The 17,232-nt window shown below is 45.3% G+C and overlaps 1 protein-coding gene across 3 annotated transcripts in view; it reads left to right on the forward strand.

Moving 5' to 3' along the window:
* CA10 (carbonic anhydrase 10) overlaps positions 1 to 17,232 on the forward strand; it is a 540,464-nt gene that overhangs the window by 314,119 nt on the left and 209,113 nt on the right. The window lies entirely within an intron of this gene.

Below are 17,232 nucleotides of genomic sequence, written 5' to 3' on the forward strand. Positions count from 1 at the left end.
GGCAGTATTCTCAATTTTAGAGGCCTTCTTTCTAATAGTACAGGAGAGCCAAGGAAATATGTCAATCTTATTGCCAACCAAACAGAAATAAACCATTGTAGTCATTTCTCATGGTGGAGATTCATCAGCTGAGTGCAATCCAGGTATTTCTGAGTTTTAACTTTTCAATCAAGGGGACTATTTCTGAGGAGTTATGCTTCCTATCATTATTTTCAATTTTTACCTTTAATTTTTCTATTAATAGTTCTCTAACTTGCATTAAAAATATTTTCAGTGTTTCTTCATGGGCTCTAAAGACCATTAAGTGGGGCAACATTTCTACTAAATTCTTAAAAGTAAATATCATAAGCCATGTGACTATGTTAAAGGACATCTAGCATTGCTTCCATTGGGGAGGTGGTATAATAGGGCCTGAAAAATAAATGAGCCAAAATGGTGCCCTCCTGTTGTGTCTAGAAGAGAATGTAGGAATCATAAAGTCGAGGGGGTATCCTGAGTGTCAGTCCAGTCCAGGTGGGCAATGATTTTCAGGGTACAGAAGGAGCAAGAACTCTTAGGAAGAAGAGGTCTTAGCATCTCTTAGTTGCTTTTTCCAGAAAAACCCAATGGCTGGGGATATGCTGGAAGTATGGGTCAGTCTTGAGGAAAGATTGACAAAAGCCAGATGAAGAGGCCACTGGAAAGAACTAGAGTAAAACCAGCTGCCAGGGGGAATAACCACAGTGGTGAGGAGGAGGGAGGACAGTTCCATGGAGAGGCTGTTCCGTGAGCTCCAGTCTACCTTGAAGCAAGGCATGGAGAAAGCCTACAAATTTCAGAGCTTTCTCCCAGCTAGAGGGATGGTTCTTAATTTAGTGCCTCATTGGGGCTTCATTGGCTCAGATCTGGAGACAGGGAGAACAGGGGGAATTAAGGGGTCTTCCATCAGGAAGAGTCAGATTAGGATTAAGAACTGTTGCAATGTGTTTACTGGAGCTGTCAAGAACTAGCAGGACATGACAGAGAATGTGCAAAGTGGGACATGGTCCCAACCTTACAGACCAGTGTGGTTTCTTGGGTGCAGATTTGTCCAGCTTCTTATGGCAGAGACAGCAGTCTTGACCATTTTTGGCATTCACCAGGACTGGGTAGAGAGATAGCCTAACGACATCATAGGTGGGAAGAACATGGGCCAGGGAGTTCCACAGTTATCGGTCTTAAAGCTCAGCGCTGTCACTGATGAGGCGTGGGACCAGAGGCAAGCTCTTTGACTAGCCCTCTCCTCATTAAGAATTAAATGAGACCACATGTACAAAGTACATACTGCGGTGTCCGGCTTCGAGAGCTTTTCAAAGAAAAAAATCTCCTGTAGACTCATTCAACAAATTGATATTGAACACCTACTATGTTCCCAGTATAGATTTTGCAAGTGGAGTATAAGCCACGAGTAAAAATAGATGAAAACCTTTGCCTTCATGGAGCTTACATTCTAGTGGGAGGAGGCAAGGCAACAAATAGGCAAATTAGATAGGATGCCAGGTGGTGATAAATGCCATGGGAGAAAAATAAAGCAGAGAGGCAAAACGAGGAGCGCCAGACTGCAGGGAGAAGAACTAGGATCTTGAATTCACCAGTCACACCTCGGAAGGTGATGTAGGGACCCTGGGTAGAAAGAACCAAGGAGGGAAAAATCCGTTCTGCCTGTCGCCCATCTCCATTGTCCCCTAGGCATTAGGTTCTTCGAGGCAAGAAACTGTGCCTTCTTATAACATCTGACACAATAATAGGCACTCAATAATTGTTTGTTGAGCCAAACTGCCCACCCCACACCTCTCTCGGGAGCCAGTGCGCCCCCTTTTGTTAAAAGATTTTATTTATTTACTTGACAGAGACAGCACGAGCACAAGCAGGGGAAGGGGCAGAGGGAGAGAGAGAAGCAGGCTCCCCATGGAGCAGGGAGCCCGACGTGGGGCTCGATCCCAGGGCCCTGGGATCATGACCGGAGCCGAAGGCAGACGCTTAACCAACTGAGCCACCCAGGCGCCCCACCAGTGTGCCCCTTGACACCTGAAATACCACTTTGCATTAAGAACTCCCCCAAGTGCCTCGGTTTGACAGGCAGTAAGCAGCAAACCTACAGGTTGCTTATTGATTTAAGTAATAATAAGTAATGGAGTGGCAAGTGGAGTGACATTAATATAATGCAGAGAGGAGTGAGCACCAGGATTGAAATGCTGTCTTGCATCAAGGTACCTCTGCCACTGGGAGAGGAATCTGATTTTCTTACGCAGTGTTTTCTCTCACTTCTTCAGCTCTGAGCACTGCAAAATCCCATTGAAAAGGTGTGAAACGCAAAGGCAGAGTTTTAAGGAGGAACTCGAAGTCTGTTTCACAGTAGTAAGGAACGGTGATAGTGGGAAGAACTCGGTGAAAATAGGAGAAAGTGGAAGAGGAAATGGAATAAGGGATGTGAGGCCTTCGATGCCAGAAATAAATCTACCCCTGCCTCCAATAAAAGTCATTGTCCAACTCTTTCTTTTTGTGGGGTTAAAACAGTAACCTTGTTTTGACTTTTATTTCTCATTCTGTTATTTATTCAGCAAATATTTACTAACCCCCTATACCATGTACTCTACTAATCACTCAGGAGGCATAATCTCTATCCCTGTGTCATAAAGAATTTGGCTGACCTTTGTCCCAAGGTCCTGGGAGGTAAGCACTAAACCCTTGGAAGTTCCTAAGTGATAGGAGTGTCTTTGTTATTCATAGTGGACCCCTTGGACCACACACATGCACCTGATAGTTTATGCTAATGCAGAGACTCAGCATGGCTGACTGATTGGCTTTGATCCACTTGATATCAGCCCAACCCTGGGAAGGGAAGAAGGGCTGGAGATTGAGTTCAGTCATGTAGCCAGTGATTCAATCAATCATGCAGGTATAATGAAGCCTCAGTTAAAACTCGGGGCACCAAAGTTCGGGTAAGTGTTCGTGTTTGGCTGTACTCTGTGTATTATCTCACACGGATGTGCCATTAAGGGTAATGCATCCCTGGGGATGATGGGAGCTTCTGATATGGAGCCCTCCCAGACTTTACCCTATGTGTCTCTTCTTTGATTGGTTTCTGATTTTTTGTATTCTAATCATAAATATAGTGTTTTCCTGAGTTCTGTGAGTTGTCCTAGTGAATTCTCAAGCCTGAAGGAGTCTTTGGAGACCCCTGAATTTATAGCCAGCTAGTCAGAAGTGAGGGTGGTTCATGGGGACCTTGAACTTGTGGCTGGTATCCAAAGTGACAGCAGTCCTGTGAAACACTGTGCCCTTAACTCTGAAGTTTCCCTAACTCTGGATAGTCCGTCAAGTAGCTCAGAGTCTCGCTACTATGATGAAGACCAAAATCGCATTTACAGGGCAATGAGAAAGCTATTTGCTCACAAATGTAGGCTTAGTCGTGGGAGAGCAAGGTAGGTGCCATCTAACTCATTGGGGGATAATCTGAGGTAGGCTTCTGCACAGAATGAGCTGAATTTAAGCACAAATAGTAATTAGCAGGGCAAGGCCAGAACAGAGAGCAGCATTTGGAACAACTTGCAGAATCATCTTTGTACCATCTGAATTAATGATAATACTAATAATAACAACAACAGTAATAACTAAAATCTCTTGCACTATTTTTATGTGAAATGTGCTTTGTGTTTATTGGCTCATTTAATCTCCACAACACCTTTGTCAGGAGGGGGTAGTTGGAGTTTCCTTTTTCCAGTGAAAGCATCTGAGATTTAGGTATACAGTTTGGCCAAATTCACACAACCAGTAAGTCAGCATACCTTTACTTCACACTTCGGTTTCTATTATGGAATGAGTGTTTATGCCCCCCCGCCAAAAAAAAAAAAATTGTATGCGGAAGCTCTAAGTCCCAGGGAGATGGTATTTGGAGGTGCCATGTTTGGGTGGTAATTAGGATTAGATGAGATATGAGGGTAGACCCCTCATATTCGGATTAGTGCCTTACACTAATTACATTGTTACATTACGTTACTCTTACATTAGAAGAGACACCAGAGAGCTTGCCCCGCCCCCCCCATGCATGTGAGCTGAGGAAAGGGCATGCGAGCACAGGAAGAGAGAACCTCATCAGACTCCGACCAGGCTAGCACCCTGATCTCAGACTTCCAGCCTCCAAAACTGTAGGAAAATAAACATATTGTTTAAATCATCCAGTCTGTGGTATTTTGTTGTATGATATTTCAGTATAAGACACTGGGTCTCGAACCATTAGAGACGATGGACTCTGAAAAACAAACTGAGGGTTCTAGAGGGGAGGGGGGTGGGGGATGGGTTAGCCTGGTGATGGGTATTAAAGAGGGCACATTCTGCGTGGAGCACTGGGTGTTATGCACAAACAATGAATCATGGAACACTACATCAAAAACTAATGATGTAATGTATGGTGATTAACATAACAATAAAAAATTATTTAAAAAAAAGACACTGGGTCTCTTCTGGAGTGTAATGGCACAGAAGTGGGGATGGTGTTAGGGTTGAGGCCAAAAAAAATGGAGTCCTGTTAAGCACTGGTTTTGTCTAAAATCTCTCCTATCTGAATGAATAGAGTTCTAAATATCTATTGTACCATGTTCTTGCTCACTGCGCTAGTTACTAAAGAACCTAAAAATCTTAGTGCAAGAATCCCCATCTGATTCTAGATTCGGGTAGTCTTCCAACCTCATCCCTTTCCTGTACATGGTACCTCCTTCATACAGATCAGATCATATGAAAATTTCTCCACGGGGTTGAAATTTACCTCAGTGTGTTGTCCACTCCTCGATGCTGGCTCTGTCTCTGAGAGAATTAAGGAAGAAATCATGTCAATAGCAAGAGGATAACTGTTGTACATGGCGGACCATACATGAAGTCTTGTAGTTCTGTTTCGGACCCTTTCCAGCCTGTGGAATTCATTATGGTTTGTTTTAAGAAAGTCATGGTTCTGGGGTGCCTGGGTGGCTCAGTTGGTTAAGCAACTGCTTTCGGCTCAGGTCATGATCCTGGAGTCTCAGGATCGAGTCCCGCATCAGGCTACCTGCTCGGCGGGGAGTCTGCTTCTCCCTCTGACCCGTCCCCCTCTCATGTGCTCTCTCTCTCTCATTCTCTCTCAAATAAATAAATAAATAAAATTTTTAAAAAAGTCATGGTTCTGACCATTTTTAGATGTAGCCTTCAGTGATTCATCATTCACTATGAATATTTGAAGTGTCTAGTCATACACATAAGTAATCTTTTATTCAACTCTTATTTTCTGTGTGTGCGTTCATCATTCACATCAGACTTCTTTTATGTAAATCAAGTCCCCCGATATGAGGAAACAAAGCAAATCCAGATTAATTAGCTAATTTTCAAAGGCTTATTCTACATTGATTGCAACTTTGTTTTTCCATGAATTTTTTATTACGTTCTCTCTTTGCTATTCCAAGAGTCGCCTTTGAAACATGTGAAGTTGGTATATAGAAAATTGACCCAAATCATCTCATTTTAAAAAAAACCCCACCTATCATGACCTAGTTCTCATTTTTCCAACTCAGCGGGTTTAAAATATAATAGGAATAAAAAGGAAGTTTTTTCACAGGTGTAGATTTTCCTGATGCCTTTCTAACCTTATACTTTGCATCTGTTCAACTTTTTTTCTCTCTCACACATCCTCATTATTTTTCCACCTTTGAAATTTTAACCTGTCAATCTAGAAAATTTAGACCAACCCCAGAGGATGAAATAGCATTGGGTTTGAAAAAGAACTTTCACAAGTCCCTCAATCGCTGCTCAAAGCCCCTCTGTTTTAACCTACCAGCCACCAGCTTTGATTAGTCACCTCATCTGATGGGGGGAACCCTCTGCTTCTCCAGCCAGTCAGCCCCTGGATATTTCTCACTTTTCTCAGATTTCTGTTTATCTTAAGCAAAAAGTATTCTTTTTCTCCTATCAGCCCTTGATTGACCTTTTGGGCCATGGGAAACATGCCGTATTTCTCATCTCCTTCAGATCTCTGAGGATGATTAAAGAAGTTCAAGTCGTCCCCCTCCAGCTCCTTCAAGCCCTCTCTTCTCCGGGCTAAAAGGAGTATCAGTAGTCTCCTTTTTATTCCTGCTAATTTTGTATAGCAAAAACAGGCAGAGGGACACAGCTTCCAATTTATTTTCCTAAATCCCCAAATACAATGGCATCACTTCCTGTAACAACTTTGCAGGAAACAGCACAATCACTTGTCCTGCTTTAAAAAGTATTTGCAAGGGTGCCTGTGTGGCTCAGTCATTAAGTGTCTGCTTTTGGCTCAGGTCATGATTCCGGGATCCTGGGATTGAGCCCCACATCAGGCTCCCTGCTCAGCTGGGAGTTGGCTTCTCCCTCTCCCACTCCCGCTGCTTGTGTTCCCTCTCTCACTGTATCTCTCTGTGTCAAACAAATAAATACAATATTTAAAAATAAAATAAGTATTTGCACACACACACACAATTATCTAGTACTTTTGGAGACTTATAATCTGCTAAGTACTTTATATGGCTATCTCAATTAATATCCCCAATAGCTCTGGGAGATAGGTATGTACCTCCACGATCCCAGCATGTGGCTTTAGATGCTCTGGCTTAATGATAAATGGAGACTTTTTGGTATGAATAGTTACTGCGGTTCCTAGAGTATCTCTCTCAAATACCAGCTGTCTCTTATGGGCTTTCAACAGACAACCCATAGAGCATGCACTTGTGTCTTTGATTAAAAAAGAAATGCTGTGAGCTCTCACTGCCAGGCATGCCAGAGAGCCAAAGCCATGCAGCTGTCAGAGTCCAATCCGGAGACAGAAACCACACCAGGTATTTTAACAGAGAACTTGGTATAAAGGATGGTTAGCTAGGTGTTGAATATCTGGAAAGGCAAAGAGATAACACGAAGGTATCACAGAGCCAACAGTTGCATGGAGCACGTGCCAGTTCTAAGACAGGGAAAATAAAAGTGTGAAACCTAGAAGCTTGGCGGCTGTAGCCCAAGTTCAGACCTCTGAGAGGTGGGAATTGTTTGGCCAATGCTGGCATCTCTGGGCTGAGAGGACCCAATGCCCTGAGGAGCCCAGATGGTGCTGATGTCCTGAAGGGTCGCCATGAGGCAGGTTCTGTGACGCTGGGAAAACTGCAAACTGGATTAAATTGCAATTACCAGACGGAACTGCTGCTGCTGGCGCGGTAAAGGCAAAAGAGGCCTGCAGCACAGTTGCCGGCAACGCACAGCGGACCTGAGACCTGAAGCGGATCAGTGTCTGCGCTCTCCTGGGGCCTCGCGGGCTCCGCCAGCGCCCCCTACTGGCAGAACCTGGCATGGCTCCAGCCCGCAAAGGCCAAATGTCCTTTGCGGAGTACTGGCCCCGGCCTCACGAACTTAAGTGTGGAAAGCTGGATTTGAAGCGGAGAGGCCATAGCTTCATATGTGTTTTCTGTCACAATTTCAAAAAGTACCGTGTCTATGCTTGGCTTAGTAGATCAGCGCAACACAGCTCACAAGTAGTGGGGGGGGGGGGAGGAAATCAAGTACCTAGTGCAATGTCTCTTGGCCCCATCCTCCATCTCTATCTTGTTTTCCAAACCTCAGCCCATCAGGATGGCTGTTGCTGGGACTTATATTCTGAGTACCGTCCCCTGACACCCCCGACCCCGCCAATGACATTTTAATAGGGTAGAGAAGTCAATAGCTGCTATGCTCTTATTGGCATATATGTCATTTCAAGTCTTTAGCATGTTTCTACTGCATGGACGAAAGTCTAGGAGGCAGAAGAAACCTACTTCCTGCTGGTCCTCCAAATTCACAGTCACCGGGAACTATTTGAGACAGCTAACATTCGGGAGTGCATCCATCCTCCAGACCATCTCTCAGAGCAGTTAAGTGTGGAGCATGGACAGTGGCCAACAACCCCCCACGAGCCAGTTCTTCCCCTCAGATGGTTGTCCTTGCAGATTTGCAGCATGAAAGAGCAGGCCTGCCTCCTCCAGGCCATCAAAATACACACCACAGATTTGGCCCCCTCCCTTCACCAGGGCTTGCAACTAGACTTCCAGCCATTCAATTTGCTGGGTGTTTCAGGGAAGAAAACAAGAGAAGGCTGCAAACGAGGCCTCCAGAGCAGTGAGGCCATGAGCATTGCAAGTCTGGCTGGGCTCGAGCCTCCCCAGAATGAGGCGGCTCCAAATAGAAAGGACTAATTTTCATAGGGTCAGTACTGGGTCCCGTAAAAGCATCTACCATTTAAAAATTAATGCTTGATGAGTGCTAAGTCCAAGGGGTCTCAAGGGACTAGAAGAGAAAGGGTTTCCAGGAATGGGATTTGGAAAGAACCTAAGGATGAAATGGGATACTTCTGTAAGGAAGAAAGAAAAATATAAAGGAGTTCAATTCCAATAAATGAGAAGTAAGCGAACCTTGCTCTCGCCCTGGCTCACTGGCCTCTCCATAGCCATGTAGGCTGGTATGGCCCTTTACAAGGAGCCCTGCCTCTCCCATTATATCCTGTCGTCAGCCAACCCCATGGCTCTGACGTTTGAGTAAAAAATACAAGATCTATATTTTAGGTGTATCCTGCCCATCGTCAGTCACAGGAACCCTCTGACTTCTTATAAGGAACTGATCAGACAATGATGACCCTGCTTGCCAAAAGTAATAACAAGTGTAACATTTATGTAATCCTTTACAGTCCATAATGCTCTTTTGTGCTGCATCCTTTAGTCTTCATGAAAACTCTTTGAAATAAATAATAATGTAATGTCCATTTTTCAGATGAGAAAATGGAGGCTCAGAGGGTTTATGTAATTTCTCCACGATTACATCCTCAATAGTCAGGACTTAAACCCAGCTCTCCAGACTCCAATATTTGCAGGCTTGCAGTAGCCCATGTGAAATGTGGGCCAGGGAATCGTGTGCCTCACTGGGTGGGTGGATCCCTCAAGGTTATTTCCAGACCCAACCGAGAGTATAATCCTGGACGCGCTTGTAGGCCAAATAGTTTCCAGTCTGAAGGAGAAGGTCAACAAACATGGCAGCTGGGGGGTACTCCCAAACTAGTGCAGAATGCTGACAGTTGTATGCCAGGTCCTGCCTTTCCTTGTTCACAGACGAGGCCAAGTAGGAGTATAAATCTTGCCAGAGGCTGGACCCCTGTGGCAAAGAAAGGAAAAGGTAGTGTGAATCATTGTTCATCATTGCTTACTTTCAGTTCCCTTAAGAAAACGATTACAGGGGCGCCTGGGTAGCTCCATCCGCTAAGCGTCTGCCTTCAGCTCAGGTCATGATCCCAGGGTCCTGGGATCAACTCCCACATCTGACTCCCAGCTCAGCAGAGAGCCTGCTTCTCCTTCTCCCTCTGCAGCTCCCCCTACTTGTGCTCTCTCTCTCTCTGTCAAATAAATAAAATCTTAAAAAAAAAAAAAGAAAGAAAGAAAAGAAAACGATTATAGGTACTCTGGAAAACAGCGTGGAGGTTCCTCAAAGTACTAAAAATAGAACTACCCTATGATCCAGAATCCCACTTCTGGCAACATATTCATAGGAAATGAAATCTGGATCTCAGAGAGACATCTGTAGTCCTGTGTTCATTGCAGCGTTATTCACAACAGTCAAGGTAGGGTAATAGCCTACACGTCAAAGGGCCAATGGATGAAGAAAATGTGATGCAGACACACATACACACATGATAGAATATTATTCAACCTTTAAAAAGAAGGATACCCTCCCACTTGTGACAGCAAGGGTGAAGAACAGGATGACATTACTCTGAGTGAAATGAACCAGACACAAAAAGACAAATACTGTATGATTTCACTTATGTGTAAAATCTAAAACAGTCAAACCAGCAGCGGCAGATGGTGGGATGGTGGTTGCCAGGGGCCAGGGGAGGGAGGGAGGAGGAGAGGTGAGTGTGGAGATGTTGGTCAAAGGCTACAAGTTTCAGTTATGCAAGATGAGCCAGCTCTGGGCATCTGATGTACGGCATGGTGACAAAAGTCAACACTGCATTGCACACTTAAAATTTGCTAAGAGGAAAAATCTTAAATCTTCTCAACATGCAGACACATACACACTCCAAAAAAAAAAAAAATGATAACTATGTAGAGACGACGGATAAATTATTTAGCTTGATTATGCCATTCTTTTCATAGTATAGACATATATCAAAACATCCAGTTGTACCCCTTAAATATGTATAGCTTTTATAGATCAAGGTTCTCTCAATAAAGTTGTTCTTTTTTTTAAGTAAGTGATGACAACAGGGGGATATGGTTGTGAAATTTCATTCTGCCACAGATTCCAGAACCCTGCTCTGATGCAGAAAAGATAATTATATTAATTCAATAACAATAATAATACCTAACTTTTATGGGGCACATCCATGTCTCATTTAATTCCCACCACATGTGGTGGGTGCCATGATTGTTCCCCCCCCCCGCCGCCACAGACAGGCCCCCAGAGACTTTGAGAAGCTAAGGGACCTGCTCACATGGGGATTAAGACACAAGATGAGGATTCCAGCTTACTCTGACTCCAAGACCCATCCTCTCCATCACTGCATCTCATGGCCTGGATTCGAAGTGTGTCCTTAACTTCCCCTTACTGGCCACAGAAATGATTCCATCATGATGCTTCTCTCAGTGGGCTTGCACAAATGGCTGGCCGTAACAGTTCACGGCGCTCCGGCAGAGGTAAGGGGCCCAGGTGCACTGGAGCCAAGTATTTTAATAACTGCCTATGCTTGCAGTTATAAAAGTGTGACTGTAGCTGCTGGGGGTTTAAAGAATTAAAATATGGCAAGATACAAGAACCTCTTAGAGCCAGGGTTCAGAACTTCGACTTTGCCCTTGTAAACAACTTTTATATACCCCTTTTGGAGTGTGTATAATGAAATGACTAACATTTTCAGCTGTAACCAGAGCGATTACACAACAGCTGAGGGTTTTGTAGCTGGAAATCTGTTCAGGAAAACACTGACAATCAGTGGAGAGAGTAGGCTGTGGGGACTCCCAGTCTCAGCACGGGGTACATTTACCCCATCCTCCCCATGGGGGTGGCCTGCACCGAGCACTGCGGTGTAAGGACACTGGAGAAAGCGCACCTTGCTTTCTCAGTGTAGAAGGAAGCTCTTCTCTGCATGTGTTACTTCTGTTTTTAATGCCTACGTCCCCTTGCTTTTGCTCACTCAAATGGAACGTATGGTTTCTCTTTATTCTTAATCTTCGCTCAAAGAAAACTACAAGCTGAGATTCCAGGTGCCCACCTCGAATCCAGAAACTTCTATGATTGGCATTTCTGATGGAGGTTCCCAGGGAGATTTTTGATGATTCATTTCTTTCTTCCTCTGCTTTGCTATGTACATAATAATGTAGTTATGGTTGCAGGTCACAGTCGTGAATATTCAGAAAAAGGACGATGTGAGGTTGCTGAGCTCTTTTCCCCCTGAATTCCAGAAGGCGGGCCTCAGCCGACTGAGCTAAAGAGAAAGTCTTGAGTTTCTCATTCCATCTCGACCCTAACTGCACCAGAAATGAGTATTTTCTAAAGGGAGACACTATCACAGAATCAGAAGGATTGTTATTATGCTTGCGCCTGCAGACTAAACCAGAAATCATAAAATTATGAAAACAGAACATTGTGCCTGTGTCATCCACTGCCTCTTACATCATTCAGATCATGAAGACAGACTCTACTCTCTTTCCAGCCCTTTCATATGGGAATGGCGACAGGGACAGAATGTGGGAATGTCTCTCTTCCCCCAAACCCAATAGCAGTTTGTTGCTAGAATAGAAGGAAAATGAAGTCATGTGTGACCAGGCCACATCACGGCAGATAATCAGACCAGGGTTGTGACCCGGACTGGTTTTTCGTACAGTGCCTTATGGTTTGGTGCTTGGCATTCCTAAGAGTGAAACTTGAAGAGTGAGGCTGACGAGGGGGCTTCTCGTCCAAGGCTCTTTCTGTTAAAATACAGGCTCGTTGTTTTGTCTGATAAAATCAGTAGCACACGAGGAAAGGTGTCTACAGCAGGCGGGAAAAAGCAGCCTTTAGAATCTGAGAGCCTTTTCTTTGGTCCTTGCTCTACCATGACATGGGTCTTAGGTTCTTTCTTAGAACCTCAGTGTCCTCATCTGTAAAATGGGCACAATAATACAGATTTAAGGTTATGGTGACGAATAAATGAGGTCACAGTTGTGGAATGCCTGGCAGTGGCAGATTCTCAGTTAATGGTGCTTATTATTATTATTATTATCCTGGGGTATATAGTTTTGTGGGGAAAAGCAGTGGTTTTGATTTGCTTGGAAGATCATATTTTTTTAATCCTCAATTTAACGCATCGCCATGTCACTTCCCTCTCTAAAACAAATGGATTACTCTGTACTGCATAGAGGATAAAATCAGTCTCTCCCTTTTTCTCTCTCTGTGTCTGTTTTTGTCTCTGTGTGTCTCTCACAACACACATACATGTGTGAAATCCACGAGAGTCCCCACATTCTGGACTACTGCCCTGGCCCTTGGATTTTGCTCTACAGGCCCCAGTCACCTGGAATGTGGATTCCTCCTTTCTCCTCCCATTGAACCATGATGTGATCAAACTGTTCCACTCCATCCACACATTCCTCTGTAGATCTTTTTACAAGCCCTCTGCTTCAAGTCAGGGTTCCCGTTTCTCCAAGTGACCTTCTGTTGTCCCTCTGCCCCCTGCACCCCGCACAGACAGCCTTGTAGAAAAGGGGTCTTGACACTCAAAATGGGAGACCCAGTGGGCAAGGGGGTTGTGGCATGTTCACCTTTGTCTTCCCCCCCCCCTTTGTGCACCAAGGAGGTGGATGCTGATCTGAGCTGAAGCTCAGTGTATTCACCACTCCTGTTGCTGCTCTGAATCTTCTAGGTGCTTATTTGTGATTTGCAGTCTTGGAATTATTTTCATGATCCTTGGCGGCCACTCACTTTACAGTGATCAGTCCTTTTATATTAAACGCTTCTGGACTCCTGGTGGTCTCATGGTAAGCAATGGGGGTCTTGGGGAGATGCTGTTGTAGCCTTACTGAGATGTCTCTCACGTCTGTTTTCCTGTGGGTGACCCCTTAATTAGCCAGAATGAACGTGGGGAAACAAACTGAAACAAGAGTTTGGAACACAGAGTATTTCCACTGCCGCTTTATGGCATGAAAGAAAAATCTCAAATACGTTAGGACTGGATCTGCTTTCGGAAGGCTTTGACCCCAGCATGCTAGTCCCTTCTTAGGTGGAAAGCTCAGGCAGCAAAGGGCCAGGATTGTCTAGGCGACAGGTTGGAAGCATGTGAAATATAGCAAAACCCAGATTTCTGGTATCGTCTTCGGCTTACCCCTTGCACATTTGCCTTAGGCGAAGACACATACTTATTCAGAGCTAGAAAAACCTCATTATCTCCTCCTTCCACCCCTCTCTGGTAGCCAGGGTCATTGAGGTCCGAAGGTGACCTGACCAGCCTAAGTCCCATAGAAAATGAGGGACAAAAGCTGGGGCTGGGACGAGTCTTCAGGCCCTATGTCCCCTGCGCTTTCCTCTCCTGCACCCTGTGGCCTCTTCCCATGCGTGGATTACTCACAGTCCACATTTTGACATTTTAAGGATCCACTTGAGGAATTAATCAGACCTCTTTGTTTTACCTCTTTTTCCTTCAGGGTAGAGCCAGAGTCCCCCATTATTAAACTGTAGCTCCACGAGTGATGAAGAGGCTGGCTGGGTCTAAGTGCCTTCAGGCACCATCGACCAGCCCAGTGAGCACCTGTGCGTGGCTCTTCAGTCCCCTTGAGGTCTGGGCCCTGTGCTCCTTATAAAACTGGAGCTCTTTGTTTCTTTGCGTTGCTTCCCTTCCTTGCTGGGGGAGGGGAGGCCTCCCTACATTTTCTTTTTAGGTTGTTTGCACATAGGTATATTCCATTACATTTAGCATCTTCGCATCCCTGAAATTGAGGTGTGTCTTACCCTCAGTGGTGTGTGATAGTTTAATTATCAACATTTTGTCTTTGCTTAAATGATGGTGCATATTCCAATGTTGCCATTGTGGAGCTAAAATGTAAATGATAGTTGGAATTTCACAAAGTGCTTCCCCATATAATAATAAGAGCCAACATATACAGATGCCCACTGTGCATCGGGCACTGTGGGCTTGGTGGTTTATACCAATTATTTTATTCCCATCTCATACTAACTCTTCAGGCTGGCATTGTCCCCCATGTCCTGGAAGACGAAACTAAGGTAAAGCAATTTTTGCAAAGTCACAAAGCAGTGGGATGCAAAGACAGAGCCATATCCAGGGCGGTTTTAATCTAGAGCCTATGTTCCCTCTGCTCCTCCTCCTGTTGGCGGTTGCTGTCAGTCTCCCCCAGAGCTGAGTGGGCAGCAAGATGGGCCACATAAGAAAACAGATTCTCAACTGACCTTGGGAGAGTTAACTTGATCTTTCTATGCCTCAATTTCCTCATCTCTAAAGTGGGGATGAAAATAACACCTTCCCATAGGCAGTTGTGAGGGTTAAGTGTATGAAGCACCAGGAACTGACCCGGCATACACGGAGAGTTCAGTAAATGTGAGTGCTCACATCATTCTCGGTTTTGCTGACTCCCCTGTGGGCATCATCTTCAGCTTAGAAGTGGCCTTCAGCTCCAACTCCCAGGTCATAAGCTATGTGCCTGGAAGCCTCTGGGATGCCCTGGACCATATCGCTTCTTCCAAGAGAGCAGGAGAGGACTGCAGATTCTGCCTGCCAGGACCCCCTCTGTAGTCCTGGGAAGGTGCCCTACGCAGAGCTTGCCTTCCTCAGCTGTTACTGTCACCGGGAAGTGACTTCTCAGCCAGCCCCTCTGTTCATCCATATTCCCCATTAGCCCTTTCAAAGGGGAGCGCCCCACCGGACTAACCCCTAGAAGCTACCCACGCTAGTGCTCATAAACCCAAGAGGTTCTTCACCTGCTGTCCATTTACAAACTGCACAGAAAGGCAGTTTGTAAATGGACAGCAAGAAAATTCTCCCCAAGAAAATTTCCCAGCCACAAGTTGAATTGCTACCCGCTGCCCAATCCTAACCCTATGTTCCCTGGGTGACCAGAGATAGCCTGACCTCACTGAAAATTAACAGTGCCCGGCAGGGGTGAAGCCGCTGCTGTGCTGTACTCTCAGCTCCTTCCCCGGCCTCACTTCCTCATTCTGGACCACAGGTTGGCCAGCATACCCTCCTTGGGAGGGACCGTGAAAGAAGACTCCTAGCAAGCAGGCTGACTGGCCGAGCATTCCCTTGGAATCTTGGGGGGCAGGTCGGGGAGTAGGTGCCTGTCATCCATGGTGAAGCGTGCCTGAGGGCAGGTGTAGAGACCGAGTCAGAAGACACATTTGTGTAGCAGGTCACCAAAGCCGGGGAGCTGGAAGTGGCACCAAAAGCCTGGGGAATGGAGTGTGGCATGCAGCACAGGTTGCAATGAATGCACCAGGAGGTGACCTGGGCTTCATTAGCAGAGTCATGGCCCATGGGCTTCGGTTAGGGGTCGGGGGTGATCCAGCGTGGGCAGGCCCCATCTGCTTAAAGAGCTCAGTGGGAGACAGTTCAAGTGGCAGCACTCTGGCTCTTGGCATGCTGGCTGGAGCAGGGACAGCAGCGGGCTCCCAGCCATGCCGCCGCTGCCCCATCGCCAACCTCCCGCAGAGCAGCCTGGGGAGCCCCTGGACTGGGTGGCTGCACCATAGCTTCTAGCATCATTAGACTGCGGCAGTATTTCCTTGCTCACTCTCTATCTAACAGTTTCTGTGGGTTTTATTATACACTTAAATATCATCAGGACCTTTTTATTGTTATGTTAATCACCATACATTACATCATTAGTTCTTGATGTAGTGTTCCATGATTCATTGTTTGTGCATAACACCCAGTGCTCCATGCAGAACGTGCCCTCTTTAATACCCATCACCAGGCTAACCCTTCCCCCCAACCCCCTCCCCTCTAGAACCCTCAGTTTGTTTTTCAGAGTCCATCGTCTCTCCTGGTTTGTCTCCCCCTCCGACTTACTCCCCTTCATTCTTCCCCTCCTGCTATCTTCTTCTTTTTCTTTTTTCTTAACATATCTTGCATTATTTGTTTCAGAAGTACAGATCTGTGATTCAACAGTCTTGCACAATTCACAGCGCTCACCATAGCACATACCCTCCCCAATGTCTATCACCAGCCACCCCATCCCTCCCACCCCCCACCACTCCAGCAACCCTCAGTTTGTTTCCTGAGATTAAGAATTCCTCATATCAGTGAGGTCATATGATACATGTCTTTCTCTGATTGACTTATTTCACTCAGCATAACACCCTCCAGTTCCATCCACGTCGTTGCACATGGCAAGATCTCATTCCTTTTGATGGCTGCATAATATTCCATTGTGTATATATACCACCTCTTCTTTAGCCATTCATCTGTCGATGGACATCTTGGCTCTTTCCACAGTTTGGCTATTGTGGACATTGCTGCTATAAACATTGGGGTGCACGTACCCCTTTGGATCCCTACATTTGTATCTTTGGGGTAAATACCCAGTAGTGCAATTGCTGGATCGTATGGTAGCTCTATTTTCAACTGAGGAACCTCCATACTGTTTTCCATAGTGGTTGCACCAGCTTGCATTCCCACCAACAGTGTAGGAGGGTTCCCCTTTCTCCGCATCCCCGCCAACATCTGTCGTTTCCTGACTTGTTAATTTTAGCCATTCTGACGGGTGTGAGGTGGTATCTCATTGAGGTTTTGATTTGGATTTCCCTCATCAGGACCTTTTTAATATTCTCTTTTTTATTAAACAACTAATATATTAGCATTCAGGCTAATGTCTTACAGTGAAGTAGACTCAAGCTTATTGAGCTGTCCACTTAGCCCTTTCAATTTTTCCAAAGACATAGGATAAAGTCCCCCTATATCTAAATAGGATACTTTCTCATTTAAATAAAACAAGTGAGGAAGATCAGGGTTTCTAAATTAAAAACCCATAAAGCCATTGCTCTGTTAAGAATGAGGGGAATGCAGAACATCTGAATTATGTAAATGGCACGATGTAGGAATAGTACATTTGAAATGTAGTAATAAATAACTAAACTTGATGGATCCCCTGCTCTGTGGCAGATGTCGTGCTAAGTGACTCAGATGCCTTGTCTCATTTGACCTTCAGGACACCTCTGTAGGATGAATACAGCCATTAT

Source organism: Zalophus californianus, chromosome 16 (genome assembly GCF_009762305.2).
Source record: "Zalophus californianus isolate mZalCal1 chromosome 16, mZalCal1.pri.v2, whole genome shotgun sequence".
Classification (NCBI taxonomy): Eukaryota; Metazoa; Chordata; class Mammalia; order Carnivora; family Otariidae; genus Zalophus; species Zalophus californianus.